Source organism: Macrobrachium nipponense, chromosome 20, assembly GCF_015104395.2.
Source record: "Macrobrachium nipponense isolate FS-2020 chromosome 20, ASM1510439v2, whole genome shotgun sequence".
NCBI classification, from domain to species: Eukaryota; Metazoa; Arthropoda; class Malacostraca; order Decapoda; family Palaemonidae; genus Macrobrachium; species Macrobrachium nipponense.
The window spans coordinates 57,251,944-57,270,196 of NC_061089.1; the positions used below are offsets into that span (position 1 = coordinate 57,251,944).

Consider the following 18,253-nt stretch of genomic DNA (forward strand, 5'->3'; position numbering starts at 1 on the left):
TCTCTAAATGAAATGGGAAGCAGCTCCATAATGCCCCCCCCCCTCCCCCCCCTTGTTTAGTATTGTGGTTCTCATTTGTTGTTAGACATGAGAGAGGCTGTAATGAGTTAACTAAACAATTTCAAGGTTACTTTCAAAATTGGTTCTCCTCTAGTTACAGCATTGTTGATTAAATACACATCTTTTTCAGCCCCTTGGCCACTTCACAGGTGTTGTAGGCCTACTCATTGCTTTTACAAAATAAAGCAAAATCATTTTTTGCAGTTTTTTAACACATAGTGATCTACAGTCAAGACAGACTTTAGTTTAAACTTGGTGGTCCTGTAAAAAACTGAAGCAAAATTACAGGAATGAGTTTTTTCTTATTAACCGAATGTATTCAGTTAGCCATGATAGCCACAATGTGTGTGTTACATGTAAGGTAATTTTTTCTCTTGTACAAAATGTAAAGAATGGTCAGATGAGAGAATTAATCTAGTTTTGTGAAATAGCAGAAGTTCCTGGAGACCGATAAATTATTTAGGCACTTGGTCAGGTCTGGCCATAAGCATACTCCATTCATCCTTTCTAACTGCAGTACCCCTTCTCTCATTCCTCCTTTGCTTGACAAAGCAGATTTCTCTCTTACTATTAATGCCTTCTCTTGTTCACTATTTGGTTCAGGAGAAAAGATTAGGTAAAATGGAAGATATTAGTTTATTGTTAACCTCACTTTTATTATATAGTTTAACCTCTGGGTGACTAAAGATCGTGATTCCCTCCTTAGTGATAGCCATTTTTCAGTTTCCCTGTGAGAGAGAAGGTGATGGATCCCCTCCTTAGTGATAGTAATTTTTCCGTTCCCCCACGAGAGAGAAGGCAATGAAGCTTTTGTCTGCCTGTATCCCGCCCTCTGGACTGCCTTGCGTTAGTTGGTCTTCCCCTCTGACAGGGAACCATGGCATGTCTTGGGACGAAGGTTTGTGCCCCTCACTACCTTTCTCTCTTATCTGCTGTCTCAGCTGTGAAACATTCTCCGAAAGATTCCTTTGTTTGAGTTAAACGCTTGTTCTGACCAACTCGTGCGTTATTTCTTCTGGCGGGAGTGAAAGTGATGTACTGTGATCCCCCCATATTCACAGGGGATGGGTACCAGGGGCCCCCCACGAATAGCTAGAACCTGTGAATAGTTGACGCCCCTATAAGAATGCTTAAAATTGCCAATTGGGTTAGTTGAAATTCAAGAAAAGACCACTAAAAATTTTTATACCTGGTTTTTTAATTTGTTTTATCACAAAGTGCTTCTATGATGAAAGTGATAAAAAAAACAGGAATTTACAGATATTTCTCATAAAAGAAATACTGCGAATAGGCGAATTTAACACAAATAATGGGCTTTTATGTTCTAAAGAGAAATCCGTGAATCTGGAGTCCACGAATATGGGGTTCGCTGTATGCGAGCCTGTTGAGTTTTTTAGGGGTGTTAGACAGGTTCCAATTAATCCATTGGTTTCCGAACCTTGCATCAATGCATATGTTGTCCAGTTGGATACTCGCCCAGTACCATTTTTTACTACGCACTTCCATTTCTGACGTTGACTCCCCCCTCCTACTCAATCCCCACCTCTCTCTCCTAGTATTCCTCACCTTTTGCCTGCTGTTCTTTTTGTACTTGTGGCCCTTCCCCTTCGCCTGCCTCTTGTACTTTATACGACTGGCTGTTACCTCAGTTGGATCTTCTCTCAAGTCTAATCTTGCAACATTTGTGGATTTGTTGCGCAAGCACGAAGCTTTTGAATTGTCTACTGCAGTGCCGTCATGTGAAATCCTCTACTACCTTCTCACAACCAACCATCTCCCTCCCAGTCATCAGCCCTCCCCCGACAGGCTCCTGTTTTCCCATCTGCAACCCGATGTCATTACTGTTCATCCCAGGAGCGTTACCTCCTCTTCCCATGAGGATTTAACGATTCCTATAAACCTTTGCCCTTCCGCAAGATGATTCTCCTTCATTGTTTAGGTGCTTGTTAGATTGCACTGCTTTTGTCGGCTTATAACCTTGGTTCTGGTTGAAGCGAGTAAGAGGTTAAAATTCTCTGCCGTTTTTGCAAGGTTAGATGCAATATCGAAAGCTTTGCCATAAAACAGGTCATAGGAATTTGATGACTATGGTTTCCTCTTAAATGAAACCTCGGAGAGTGGCATATTATCACACTGGAGCATTGCCAGATCTTCATTCTCCCCCTGTTCAAGACTAGTTAAGTATTTCAAATTGCTTGACCCTATGAAATGTAGAGCTCTCAAATCTAGTAAAGTAGTGTGGTCTAATGGTGAGGCAGAGAGCTTCCAAAATAAACTTTCCACGCTTTTGAAGCCCTTTCGTTTGTGGAACTTGTGCTTAGTACTATTGGAAATTTACTGAGGCAAGTGATAGATCACGTTACTCTTGAGGGAGAGACAGTGCTGGATGAAGCTCTGGAGTATTTGCCCTGCCTTGGTAGAGCTATTTCAGACACTTTTGGAGAATTGTCTAATATTTTTACTAATTCTATTTTGAAGAAACAAGAACAATTCTATTCATTGTCTTGTAAAGTAACGCCAGTTCAGCAATCAGTGGCTGTTACTGATGCCCCTCATCAGCGTCTACTTTATCTCTATATTTTTAAAACTGTTGTTGAAGATGTTTCGAGTAGGGTAAGTAGGGAATTATTAGCTCAGTCCTGTAAACCCTCATTCAAACATCCTGCACTTATGACAGTTCCCAGTCATGCTCCCAAATTTCATGAGGTTTTTCAACCCAAGTCTTCTTCCAGTTCTTCCTCGTCCAGTCAGCCCTTTCAAGGTAGGCAAGTCTCACTCTTTAGAGGAAAGAATCTTAAAACAACTGCAGCTGATGGTTTGAACCCTTAAGGTATACAGTAGAGGCCTGTCTTCAGAGCTTTTGGCATGTATGGCAAAGCTTTGGAGCAGATCCTACCAATGTCCTAGTTAACACATTTATGATGATTTTGGTGTACTATACGTAATGTCATAAGATTTTGGCTTAAATAAAATATGCCATCTAATAGACTGATATACAGTACATAAGAATGTGTACTCTGTATTAGATTATAGGTTTAAAAGTAAATTGTGTCAGTGTTCAGCAACTGAACAAAAAACTTGTGTAGTCTATAGAGGACTGCATCCAATACTATCCACATTTGTGGTCCAACCCTAGGTCAAAAGATTAGTCACAAATAAATTAAGGTAGGCTATCCAGGGCCCTAAAGGAGGACCTTCCAGAAAAGAATGCCTCATATTAGTTTTGCCTCTACTTGGGACCTGTGCAACACTACCTATCATCATAACAGGAGCACTAAACTGATCACACAAGAATACTGTTTCCTTTTGAAATAAATGAATTTATTCCTCAGAGAGACAGTCATAACTTCATGAGGCAGTAGAAAACGTTCTAAAGACATCCACAAATATGGCTTAGCTATGGCTTCTGCAGAAAACCTGGGAAAATATGAAATTCCTCCCTGAGGTGGACAGCCAAATTTGAATTGATTAAGTTAATGCTGTCATCATGAGGCATACATGCTTGTACTCTGGACATAATTGGACACTAGGAGAGTAAGGTGGGAGGGGATTCTTAGGCTGAAATCTTGATGTATATAATTGTCCTATGCCATACGAGTTTAAATTAGATTTTTAATATGGTTATAGTACAATATACAAAGCCACACTTATTCAGTTTTCATTACATTGTTAAAGTGGGTTATATAAACTATTGTTTAGGCCAATACATAAATTGTAATAATATGTACAATAGTCATATATATGCGTTTGACAACTAGTCTATTTTACATTTTAGTATTGTTTATGCTGTCAGTGATTTTTAAAGTAGGTCGGGTACATTCTGGTGCTGAACAGCTGTGCTATAAGGTTACGCTAGTATTAATTCTTTAGTAGGCTTAGTCTTTCTCTAAACTTTTCTTAGTGTATAAAATTGAGCTTTACCTTACACAGTTATAATTGGGTGATGTATTTTGTTTTTTAGTTGTGTAGTCTTTGAGTTCTTCAATGGCAAGTTGAAAGTGTTGTTTTATCTTTGTGGGAGGTTTCAATATTTTACCCCTTAGTGGGGTGCAATGTAGGCATTACTAAGTTTTTTTTTGCAACGCCCTTTTGGCCCTTAGCTGCAACTACTTTCGTTCCTTTTACTGTGCGAACTTTCGTATTATTCTTCCATCTTACTTTCCACCCTTTCCTAACAAAATTGATAGTGCAACTACGAGGTTTTCCTTCTGTTACACCTTTCGAACCTTTTCACTGTCAATTTCTGTTACAGCACTGAATGGCCTTCATTGCCCCAATGCTTGGCATTATGCCTAAAATCTATAAATCAATCAATCAAACCTAAGGGTGGTGAAATTTTTTCTTTAAGGCTGCAGTGACGTGACTAGGTGTACTATAGGTTACAATTCTTCATACATTTAATTTTCATAAAAACAGCCAGGGGAGATGCAATATGTTTATTCGTAGGTTTGCTGAAGGATTTTCTTCAGCTTTCCTCATATACGGTAATTTCCTTTAATCTTTTTTAGCCATTCTAAAATTGGGAGAGTAGTAACACTGTTGCCGTTTTCATTTTAATCTTGAGTTTTCTGCTAACAGTGAGTGGCCCAAGTTTTCTAACTTTTTAGCCCTACAGCTGACCATCATCTGTTACTGGGTAGTATTAACCTATTCATTTAGAAAGGTGATTCAACATCATTTGGCATATAATTGTTGAGCTATTTTCAAATAATGAATTAGCTGTCATCCACCCTTGAGAATAGTTTCCCTTAACCAGATATTTATTTTTAAACATTAGTGGTTGTATTGCCATCGTTTTTGAGAAACCTGTCTTTTTGTGGTTGGGTGTTTATTTTGAAATGAGTCTTCAGGTCATTATGAGGCTAGAACTTCCTTTCAAGAGTGCGATAATGTATCATTACTGTATGCGTTAAGAGTAACTGAGAAACTTTTGTAATGTTTTATATAGTTTACTTCATGGATACTCTGGCATATATATTGTATTTTACCTACATCGGTTGGATAATGTCTCATTACTGTATGTGTTAGAGTAACTGTGCTCAAGACATTGTATTTTTATCTGACTTTGTGATGTCAGCAGCAGACCATCCCATAACAGAGCTGTCATCATGCATTGTTCTTAGTTTTAAAAACACTGTACGTATGTCCTCCTTTAACTTCATGATGTCAGCAGCAGACCATCTCGTAACAGAATTGCCATCAGTTTTTTGAGTAAGAATATTGTGGAAATTGTTCTGGACGATTAAGCCTGACTAGTTTGCTTAACAATCAAGTCAGGCTAGTTTGCTTAATCAAAAGTTTTGTAAGATTGTTATTAGAAGTATTAGATATTGAACAATCAATATCATTGTTGAAAGGGATCCCATATTGCGGAATGGCTCTTGACACGTAAACCTGACTAATTTGCTCAATGTTCATTGATTTTGTATTTTATTAGAAGCATAAGATATGGAATAATCCATATCAGTTTTGTGAGGAATCCCGTATTGCGGAAGTGGTTCTTGACAAGTAAGCCTGACTGGTTTGCTTAATGATCATCGGTTTTATAAGATTATTGTTAGTAGTACATATTAGGAAGGAAAAAATCAATATCAGTTATGTAAGGAATCCGAGAAAACAATCAAAATCAGTTTTATAAGATGTCATGTTCATGATGACAATCTGTTTTATAGATGATGGTGCATGCTTTTAATAGTGTAGCCCGTTACACCATGACAACAACAGCTTATATCAGTTTTGTAACATCACTGCTACGTAAATTATGATTTTGATCCCATCATGCTAAAGAAAACACACTCACGTACGTACGTTTTACCCTATTAAATTGTACTTTTCAGTCAAGCTGTATTGATCCCATCATTGAAAAAACAGTGGTTTTGACTCATGCTTCATTGATTAAAAAATAGAGGTTTTACCCTGGTAAGTTGTATGTTATCAGTCAGACTGTGTACAGATCCTAAAGTATGCTATTGATCCCATCATTGAAAAAAGAAAGTGATTTTGATCCCATCATGCTTCATTAAAAGATCCGAAGTTTGACCCTGCTAAACTTTATTTTTCAATTAGACACTGTACATATCCTAGATTATGATATTGATCCCATCATTGAAAAAAAACACTGATTTTTATCCCATCATGCCTCATTGATCTCATCATGCTTCATTAAAAAAACAGAAGTTTGACCCTGTTAAACTGTATTTTTCGACAGCCTGTGTAAAGAATCCCTATGGTGTGGTGACTGCTGGAGCATCAAATACTGTTAAGTACAGAAGAGAATTTGGATTGTAGATAAGGTGTGTTCATCATGACATTTGGTGAGTTTAATTTTATATTTTTAGAGCCATTGGTTGTATACTGGGTATATGTAGAACAATGAAACTGGTTGTAACTGGTTATACTATATATAAATAGAACAAGTGTATACTGAAAGTTAATCCCAAAACCTCTCTATACTTAAGTAACAAGGGTAAAAAGTTCAATACTCAATTTACTTGATACAAGTTTACATCTTTTTACGGAGAGTAAGACACACTTGCCGATTTTTTTTTTTTTTTTTTTTACGTAAATTTTATTTCAGACAAAGTTGTACTTTTGTGAACAATTATATAATTATTTTAAAGTTTTAATAATCATGTACTATTAGTTTAAATAAATTTATTTAATTCCATAAAATTAACTGTTGAAGTAAAACAAATTATACTACAAAACAAATTATTCAAATTTTTTAGAGGTTTTAATTTTATTAAATATAATTTACACTGTTACATCTTTAGCATTTATTTTTGAACAATTTCTTAACTAACCTAACTAGGATAATCTAGGTACTTTTAATGTTGAGCATTTAATTTGGGAATACAGCACATATGCACCTGGTAAAAATTCACATTAATCATATGATTACATTTTACATGTTTATAAACTTTTAAATAGAATTCGAGTGATTCAGTTACAAAATTTCAAGTAATGCAGTTAAAATGTAAAATCTTACAATTAAATCTATTATTAAGTTTTACATGTTTATACAATTTTAAATGTCTGATTTCAAGTAATTCAATTTGATATTTGAAACTTGAAAGCCATTTGTACTCAGTGGTATTAGGGCAGAGAGAGAGAGCACTTTAGCTGTTTATGGTCATTTCAACTACCCAATTGATGAGCACTGTTACTTGTAGAAAAACAAATGAAATGGATGCATGCGTTTGTGGATTTCTTTCTATGCTCATGTCTACTTCCAGGTGGTGATCAGATGATTAGCGAGGAGCAGCAATATGTAACCAGATGTAGGAAAGTGACTTTGGTCTTGAGAATCTTTACAAGATTTGGAGCTCCTTGAAAGAGCACCATGAATACAAAGCTCTGTCCATGATAAACAACTGGATGGATAAACTGAATTGGACTGAATGGTGGCGGAATGGTGACTCAGACCTTCTTCAATGAGCCTGACCATTAACAACTACTGGAACTGAATGAGTGGCTCAGACCTCCAAAGCAGAGCTAGTTAGAAATACTAGCATTGTGGGTTGGATTGTAGAGCAAGCACCATGTTATGAACGTTTTTGATCATGGGGATTTGGGAGTCTTGAGTTCTAGGAGACAACAAGACTTCAAATTAGTTTTCGATAGCCAACATAGAGAGGCACAGAAAGAGCATACTTTAAGTATGTTTCATGGATGATATGCCGGTTTCAGAGACAAGACCTGAGTCTGTTCCTTCAAAGCAAAGCTTCAATGCCCAATGTAAAGAGAGACTGAAAGAACAAACACCAAGATTTTTTTTTATGGATTTGTCTGTTCCAGAGATAAGAAGTGACCCTCCAAACAGAGCTGGAGAGAAATTATCGGGGGAGAACAACTGTTTACAGAAATATGACCAAGTTCTTAAAGCAGAGCTGTTGAAAAATTTGAGATGATACAACACTCAAATTACACTTCTTAATAAGAAGACTTCAAGGTAGCTGTTGAGAAATTGTTGCAGTGTGATCAGGCTCTTCTACAAAGCAGAAAGCTGTGTAGAAATTTAATCAAACTCTTCTACAAAGAAAGTTGTACAGAAATTGAGGTAATTGCTGGTAATTTTCTTTAGAGCGAGCACCTTGTCCTCATGTGGATGGTATTCAATTCCAAGAGACAACGAGACCTTGAACAGAGATGATGATAACTGTCTGTTCTAAAACTTCAAGGCAGCAAATACCTTGGTTTATGAACAATTATAATCATATGGATGGAATGTCAGTTCCAAGAGACAGCAAGACCTTTTTCAGAGTTACTGAGGTAACTGAAAAACTAAAACTACAGTTCTCATATGGATGGAATGTCAATTCCAAGAGAGAACTAAACCTTGGAGGCCAAAGATAGAAATATTTTCAATTAAAAAACTGTTTATTGTTTAGAGCAGGCTCTTCAAAGCAACTTAATTGAAATTACCTGTCAAGTAGCTTTGAAATTGAAAGTGATCAAGATCAAATTCGATTTAAAAAAGTATGGTGCCCCAGATAGTTGATATCCAGTACGTATGTCCACATGACCTACAAAACTGTTGAGAAATTCTTTGGAACAATTTTGTAAGTCACATAACCACATTGTAAAACATTTGATTGACATAATGGTTGTCAGATGCTGTAAAGATCCTTCAATTTACCTGTTTTCAACAAGATGGTGGATTGGATTAAAAAATACTCCCAAGAACTTGAAGTGGACATGTTGAGAAATTTCAGCAATTATGAACTGCCACTGCGATTTGACCAAAATTGTGGGTTATCTTATAAGGTCTTTGTGTACTGGATCTGAAATGTTGGGAAAAATTTCCTTACAGCGACTGTTCCAGTGAGTTAACCTTGAATTAAAATAAGAAAAAGCGTTCAGGTTTGACTGGAATGGTGCGAGATACACGTAAACCAAAACCTTCAAAGAAGAGCTGTAAAGAAATTTTGCCAAGTAGCTTTTAGGCAGAAAGCTCGAATTTATAAACAGTACCCTTTTAATAGACGCGGTGGGTCATAGCTGTCAGGGTCCCCTGGCCAAAACGATCTTTCATAACTCTGGATGATCGGAATGCTGGGGGGAGAGTAAAATGGCCTTTGCTGATGTACAGTCCTGTTCAAGTGCAGGATTGTCATCAGTTTATCATTTTCATTTCATTTCTCATTTTTCCATCTAGCCATACTTTCATTTCAGCGCTGAATGATCTTATAAGTCCTAGCGCTTGGGCTATGCCCTAAATTCCATAATCCATCCATCCATAGCTGTCAGAAAATTTTAATACGTTCAATTTATTACATTCTGATTCATGAATAAATTAAAATTTTAATTGTGAAAAAAGTTTCATTAAATATATATCTGCTCCAAGTATTTTAGAGGAAATATTCAAATTAATACAAATTTATTCAAATGATGGCTTATCTTTGTTGAAAATTAATTTAGGAGTACATTCAAATGTGTATTTTCAAATTTATGAACAAAATATAAAAATTCTTTTAAATAAAATGGTCTTAAATACCTAGAGTATTTTTTTACTGAAAATGAAATTAATCAATACCTTTAAATTTATGAATCTCCAAATATTTTCCTGCTGAATAAAATATATTTAAAATAAATTATATTCACAAATCCCAATTTATTAATACATTAAATTTTATTAAAATTGAACCTCAAATTAGACAAAATCCGAACCTATATATATTTTATAAAGCCCCTGCTACTCTTTAAAATTTGAATACATTCAAATGTGTTAATTACATTCGAATTTATTAACATTAAAATTTTAACATTAAAATTTATGAATAAAAGTACTTTACCCAAAATTTTTTAATATTCAAATTATTAATAAATTCAAATTTACTCATACATTCAAATGTATTAATAAATTTAATCAAATTTATGGATAAACCGAACTTAATACTTTTTTAAAATCCCTCTGCTACTCTTATCTTTAACATCGGAATACATTCAAATGTATTGATACATTCAAATGTATTGATACATTCAAATGTATTGATACATTCAAATGTATTGATACATTCAAATGTATTGATACATTCAAATGTATTGATACATTCAAATGTATTGATACATTCAAATGTATTGATACATTCAAATGTATTGATACATTCAAATGTATTGATAATTCAAATGTATTGATTACATTCAATGTATTGATACATTCAAATGTATTGATACATTCAAATGTATTGATACATTCAAATGTATTGATACATTCAAATTTATGAAATAAGTATTCTTTTTAAAAACCCTTTGCTACTGAATCTTTTAAACTGGAATACATTTAAATGCATTAATACATTCAAATATATTAATACATTCAATTTATGAATATTCTCCAAATATTTTTCTACTGAAAAGTTAAAATTCAAATGCAGTAAATTCAAATATATGCATACATTTAAATTTATTAATACACTCAAATATAAGAAAAAATTATAACATTTTTAAAAACCCTCTGCTGCTCAAAACTCTTAGCTACTCAATCTTTAATTTTGGGAATGCATTCAAATGTATTAGTAAATTAAAATTTATTCATACATTCAAATGTGTTAAATTCGAATTTATGAATAGATCTGAACTATTTTTTTTAAACCCTCTGTTAATCTTTAAAATTGGAATACGTTCAAATTTATTGATGATATCCTCCGAACACTTTTGTATTGAAAATAATTTAACATTAAAATGTATTAATAGATTAAAATTAATTCCGAACTTAAGAATGTTTAAAAAATGTTTAAATTACCCGCTGCTTTAAAATTGGAGTACATTCAAATGTATTAATTTAAATTTATGAATAAATCCGAACTAATGAATGTTTCTAAAAGTTCTCTGCTACTAAATCTTTAAAATAGGAATACATTTGTACTTATTCAAAATCATTAATACATTCAAATATTTTCAATACGTCTCCATTTTCTTTACAATTTAATGAAAACCGAATTCATGAAATTTAAATACTCCAAGTTATCTTTTCAAAAGAATAAATTCAATGTTACTAATATATTGAAATATTTTTCGGATAAATCCAAATTCATAAATAAATTTTTTTTAATACTTCTGTAAAAAAAACATTGTAACTCGTGTATTAAAATTTATGATTGTGAATAATTTACACAATTTTTACTTTTATCATTTAAGAATAAATTCGAATACAAATGTCAATACATTCAAATCTATAAAGTAGATTAGATTACGTTAAAAATTTTATCCTATCAGTAATTTAAAATACGAATACAGTCAATTTTATTAATAATTTATATGATAAATGTAAGAAACATTGGTAAAACCGTTTAACAAAGAATTTGTTGATATAGGAACTCCGAATATGTTATTTTTAAGGGGTGAATGCATGTAGCAGTGAAGGACTTTATTAATTAAATAATTTGACATAAATCCTGAAGAGTTTTTGTGGTAAGAAAAAGATATCAAGTTACGAATTTGTTTTGCCATTTGTTCCATTTGGCAGCCATTTAAAAGAGGCCATTTGTTATTTAATTCTGGAAGATGGCACCAATAAAAACATTTCGGTTATATCCCTTTTTGTCCACGTAATGCGGTGCCCGAAACAGTATATCTTGCTTGGTTGCTGCTTCCATTATGCATTTCTTGCTATATTGCTTCCACTGCACTTCTTCTGTTCCTTTGCCTGGTTGGTTATCACAGTTAATCATTTTTTTTTTTATAGAAGATAGATTCTTCTGAGGGACCTTAGTTACTTGACTGCAGCTCATAGTCTCAACGGCTCTTTACGCTGTACTCCGGAAGTGTTGCTTTTCTTCAGCGAGGAGATACTTATTTCTACGGAACCCCGGGACTGCTCTTTGTGCATGGCTGATCTTCTCAGCATTCCTGCTTCTATGCATCTCTGTACGATGGACAACTCGAGAGTTGTTTTCTACCATATTTCTTCATAATGTTTAGTCTCAGATCGTGTTTTACCACTGACTGGCATCCGCTTACTTAGTATCGGCCAGTGTTTCTCTCTGTCTTGTCTCTGTTATTGTTCATGGTAGTCAAGATGTATTTATTATGCACGTGTTTTACAGCTGACTTTGTATCATCCTGATTATTCATCAGTCTGAAAGAAATTAAATTTATCAGCACTAAACAATTGTAGTTTTAATTTCCAGTTACTTTGATTTCAAAATCGATGTAAATATTTAGTATTCAATAGCAGATCCTGAATTCTTAAATCATAACGAATAGAAAAGTTTAACATTCACGCTTGTTAATACAATGTTAGTGGATTTTTCTTTGAAGTTGTGGCTTGACATCTATTTCCAAGCCAAATAGCCATGTTCAGTAACAAATATTTAATTCAAATATTATAGTCTAGTATTTGTCTAAATAAGCACAAACCTTAAGGAATATTCGTACAATTTCATGCCTTAACACTATAAAGATTAAATATTAAGTGAAAATATCATCTCTGTCAATAAATGGAAAATCTCACTTAGAAAACGTATTCCATGTTATAGGTAATAAATGGAAAATCTCACTTAAAAGACATAGTTTATATGAACTATTACTTGTAAAGTGTTGCGATTTTGTTATTCCAACATGAAATGCAAAAAGCTTTTATGGTGAATTTGTCAGTATTTCAAATTCACTCCCATCAACATATGTCAGGTCAATTTCCTGGCCTGATTTGGCATTGCCGTATTAAAATCTTTTTATTAAAAATGTAAAATCAAGCGAAGCTATACAGGCCAATATGAATAAGAGTTGCAAAACACCAGGAAATACGAAACTGATGACAAACACGATACCATCAAAAAGCAGGTACAAGAAAAACGCGAAAAAAATATCAGAATAAGGATGACCTAGTGAGAATCAAATGCTGGGTGGCGAAATATACACTTCAGCAGTGAAAAGCCCTATCGTGACCCTCAACCTAATTAGAAAGTGTTTGAAAGTTTTGTCAAAAAATGCTGGACAGAATGAAATTTATGGCCATGAGAATATTACAAAAAGCTGAATGGTAGTAAAATCTAAAATTAAAAACTAACAGTGTAGACCTATAGACTAGACTTATAAAGATCTATCAGAGGAGGAATGAAAGCGTGGTACAATAATGACCATGAATAAAATTAAGACAAGCAAAACGATCCCCATCAATTACGAATCCGAAGGAAAACTTTATATTATTGACTAAGCAATTATTAAATGGAGTTTCATTTTGGGCTCGCTCACTTTGTATCGAACTGAGGGGTCAGCTTCTTAATGGCATTTCTATTCCGTCTTTTAAGACCAGCCATGAGAAAGTGAAATTCACAATAAATACTTCCTAAAATAAAGGCTCAATAAAATGCACACTGGTCAACATTACACAGGCCGGCCAACATGAGCTCTTAAAATTTGATTGGAAATTTTTCAGAAAACTACCAAACTGCTTACTCACGTGCACTTTAAAGTATTAAACCAGTTTCCTTCTAAATAAGTAACTTTGCCAATAGAAAAACTTATTAGAAATGTGACTTCGTACCTCGGAATTTCAGATGTCGTACCCAAATGAGATTCGTACCCGAATTTGAGATATCTTAAGTTCAGTTTGTGTAGTACTACAAGCAGGCAAAATTTTATGGTATATGAATGGAATGAAAAGCCTACTACTTAGCCCGGCGTATCTTCGTGAGGCCTGCTCTGATTTATTAAACAACGGAAAGTGAAATTAAAGAATCGTGTCGTGGTTAAAAATTACGGCATTATAACTTAAGAGAACAAACATAAATGCGATGTAAAAATATTGGGCAGGAACTTTTTCATCGTAGTTTATTTTAAATTTTTTAAAATTAAAGTTGCATATTAAAACAATGCACCGTTTTTTACACATATATAATACAAAATATTTCACTTACATTCCACTCTGTTGCCTCAAACTTGATCACTGAAAACTTCCGCAAAAGTCGGAGAAAGGAAATGCTTCTGAATGCAATAGAATGAACCGATGATCATCTTCAGGTTTTTTTCTTCAATGAAATAGACACCTGGGAGAAAAAGATTAGATCTTACATCAGTACTTATGAATTATACTTGGCTCAAAGAAATATAAAAATATAATCAGGAAAAACATTAGGAAAATTAGATGCTTTAAAACAGACAATTTAATATAATAATCACTTATGTTATATTCTAAGACAACAATATGTATCTTGACTTAATTTCAACAACGGTTAGCCTAAAGAAGCCCGCTTTCATAGGTAGACTCGCCTCATGTAATTTACATCAGGTTTCAATAACATTTGATATTCCAACCATCCTAATCTCTAAGACGTATACAGTACAACACCTGCAGTTCATTCAAGACCAAATGCTTAAAAACTATTTTCTTGTTACACGTAGAATTTTTAAGGTCTTTTTTTGCACTATTTTGTCCTCCAAACCGAGAATGATAATATTTAGCTTAACAGGATCACTTCTTACTGCTCTCGATCGAGTGAATTCTATACAATGAAACATTAAAAGTTTACTCAAAACTGTTTGATTATTTCACTTGCTAAAATGTTCATGGCTAATATTTCAGTCTGTACGCTTCCATTTATTTAGGGGTACACTTCGGAGTACACTGGATTCTAGTGTGTTTGTAAAGACAGTTGGATTTTTAGTCTCAAAATCACCCTTATCCCCCAACCCCTGTTCCCCCACCACAAAAAAGAAAGAAAAATCAGTGCAAGCAAGTATGTTAAGTGAAAAATTCGCCTTACCTACTTGTTACTTGTTGACGGCTTATCCAGGTTCCGCACCACTTACGTAACGCTCGCAGGACCCCCAGTAACAAATTAACAGTTTATTCATCGGATGTATTTAATCACAGTGCAAATTCCTAATTCACCGTTTGATCTTCCATATCATAGCATCGATGAAACAAAAAGGTTTTTAAATTTCATTCTGAAAGACTTAAAATTCTCAATCTGCCTCTGTTCAAGAGGAAGCTTGCTGTATAATCTAGGAGCTGCATATTTAAAGGCTCTGGAGACGCAGGTGTGTCGATATTCATAATGAAGATATTTAGACTCGGCTTCAACCATAAATGACAATTTTGTGTATCAACGATGCATAATTCAGTACTCCAAGACACTAGAATATTCATTCTAACATCAAATAAACAGAATTACAGAATAATTTCATAAGCTATCTTTTACCAAGACCATGATTATTTATAAGTACATCATACTGAATATCTTCAGTAACAAACTAAAGCTATTATGGCAATAATATTTAAAATCTTCCATATTGTGGACCGGAAAGCACCAAAAATATTCAACGTACGGTTCCAAGCATAACTTCTATACAAATATAAAGAAAGACTACTCTCGAAACGAAGCCCAAAGTTAAAATTCATAAAAATAATTCATATTTATGTCATTAAAATATAAAATAACGGGAGCTTTATTACTCGGTTATCTTTGCATTGTGTCATGTTCAAAACCAACTAATTCAACCACTCCCACATTTCGGTCATTCTTTTAAGGTGGGTAGTATGTATGACAATATTTCAATATATTTCATATGAATCATACATGAACGTTTATTAAGGACTAGAAGTAGTAAATCCATTTCGAAAACTAATCTAAAACCATAAATAACACCTGCAGAGTATCATGAATAAATCAGAGCGGTATTTTATGGTTTTATACAATAGTATAAGACACTAATATTTAAAGTTGTCCATAAGGGGACAGTGTCCTCTCATTGTTCATACACCTAATTACATAACCCCCTCCTTTATGGAAACGCAGTCATCATGCTTCGGTAATTTACACGTTTAAATTACAACTAATGTAAACTATTCTCTTAGCATAAACTTGTCTTATGTTAGCCAAATTGAACTATGTACAAAATATTTGAAATCTTACTCATCAAAATCAAACATCAGCTGAAACTGAAGGCTACTCGAGTTTTATTAATACAAAATACATCAAAATTTGGTCAAGAGAACTGAAAAGTAGCCACTTGAGCTAAAGTAGCTATTTACTCAATATCACACAGATAAACTTGAGAGCCTAAAAACAGTACCTATTAATAATAGAGGGCTTTCCCCTATACGCGTACCGTGTCTGGGTTGCCTTTGCTGTACTTCAAGTTTTTTGGGCAAGAAACCGATTTTTCTTAGGGTTCTATCCTCAACAATTTCACTGGTAACTAAGTCAAGGGTATCAGTCCCTTAGCTTAACTTGTTTCGAGGAGGCTACATGCTTTGTCCTACCAAATGCAGGGGTATTTCTATATAAGCATTCCGCATCGTTCGTCCCCGCGAATACGAAAGCCACCAGGAATTGGGGCGTCAAATATATTTCGCCGTGTTTAGTACGAGCCCTGGGGGTTAATTACAGTCGTCCGAATAAATATTACTTTAAATTCTTGTTCAGGATTTAAAACTGCATAGAAAAACCGCAACTGCCATAGTCTAGGCCGCCACGGAATAGTAATATAGATCTACCAATGCAGGGATAATAAACAAACAACCTTATGTCTTGGATAACTGAAACCCAGTCTCATTTTTTCATAACTAAGGAGTAAAACATGCCATATGCCCATGGATGCTAAAGGCCTAGTATAACCAGTTTCATTATAACGAGCAAACTGTTTTATGAGATCCATGGTATAGCTATACCAATTTCTGGCCATTCTGTGTGTCATAGCTATATGAACTTTGGGGAAAACAGAGGCATATGGACCAGTTCCACGGCCAACAAAGTCTTAAGTATAGCTACTTTTGGGGATAACTTTAGTTTAGACAAAGCAATCTTGGATTAGTACATTCAAGTGCTTATGGCCTAGTCTGACTAACGTCTAGGTACTCAACCAAGTCCCTTGAGGCAAAACAATTAGAGTATAACCCTTTTCCACTATCCAGATGATTCCCAACTTAAGATTTGTTGCCCTGGCACCTTTTGCTAATGCAAGTATCATTCCAATTTTTACATATTCAAATACCTGTAATTTGCATGCAGATGCATGTAATTTTCAATATGAAATAATTGTAAGCGCCAATTGACCAAAATAATTCCTCCTCTCCTGTGAACACGTATTTAGAAAACGTGTGATAACCATTGGGATATTGAAAACACTCCTTGTTATATTCCTCCTCCTCCTTAGTGAGTATTTCAAAGATAGCAAACATGCGATAATTATCCACTCACAATGCTCAAAGCCTGAATTGTTAAATGCAGAGTTTTTTTTTTTTTTTACCAAGAACTGCGGTTTACCTTAACTAAAGCCGTATAATTTCCATTCTGATTGACACCTGCACCCATGTACAGTAAATTACTGGTCTCACTGACAATGGTTATTTCAAACAAAATCTAGGGCCTAGGCTATATCATTCCTGTGAGGAGTTCGAAAGACAGCCCTCTGTAACAGGCCAGGAATGCAGCACCTGTGACAGGAAAGGGACATTTCTCTGATCCACAGTCCATGTGACAGGTTAGGAGTATGGCGCCCTAGGTTAGGTTAGGATGCATCCATATTTTACTAATTTCTACCCACACCTACCCAAAAATCTATTATTATCGCTGTGGTTCTAAATATTCGTCCATCTAAATATAACAACGTGGTAGACAAAAAAAAATGGCTGATGGGTAAACAAGTGTGCTTAAGCATTCAAGCAGGGAGGCACACTACGTAATTATGAAAGGCTTGGCTGATAATTGAGCAGTGTAATATGCTATTTATGCTATGCAACTGATAACTAAATAAACGTAAGATTAATGGTAACAGCATTTGCTTTTCCTGAACGTCACCCTAATTACTAATATATCTACTCACACCAACAATCATTTATGAGACTTCTGCCGGATTATGCATTTGTTTAGCTCCCTATCTTTCAAACATATCATCCAATATATCTCACCTTAATTTCCGAACGTAAGGAAGTCCATAATTGACAGAAAAAATTTTGTGATACTATGAGAAGATAGAGGATGAGCTAGGATGGATGATATCTCTGACTCCTTGGGAACAAGGACGCTAGAAAGCATTTGTATACTTCCCGTTAGTCGAAAGATTTTAGGCACTGAACGCTAAATTTGGTCATCATATTCTTGTCATTAGTTATTTCCAAAGTGTTACACGAATAACTGGTATGAAACACGAAGCAAATTGTACTTCTGTTGAATTAATTTCAGGAATATTACCTAAAAGCGGACACTCTGGTAAAGTGTAGTGACTGTAGTCTAAACGATAGATGGCT

The 18,253-nt window shown here is 34.3% G+C and overlaps 2 long non-coding RNA genes across 3 annotated transcripts in view; one reads left to right on the forward strand and one right to left on the reverse strand.

Moving 5' to 3' along the window:
• Nucleotides 1–12,172, forward strand: part of LOC135226232 (uncharacterized) — a 38,441-nt gene extending 26,269 nt beyond the window's left edge. The window contains exons 2-3 of one of the 2 annotated variants that reach the window (XR_010317182.1): nucleotides 6,269–6,374; nucleotides 11,747–12,172. This is a non-coding gene — a long non-coding RNA (uncharacterized LOC135226232). Of the gene's footprint in view, nucleotides 1–6,268; nucleotides 6,375–7,295; nucleotides 9,068–11,746 lie in introns of those variants that run through there. The other variant, XR_010317181.1, reaches the window with a different exon arrangement.
• On the reverse strand, nucleotides 11,414–18,010 carry LOC135226243 (uncharacterized). The gene is made up of 3 exons (XR_010317183.1): nucleotides 17,915–18,010; nucleotides 13,920–14,048; nucleotides 11,414–12,139 (listed from the first exon to the last, which is right to left on the reverse strand). It is a non-coding gene; the product is annotated as an uncharacterized LOC135226243 (long non-coding RNA).
• Between the last annotated feature and the right edge of the window lie 243 nt (nucleotides 18,011–18,253).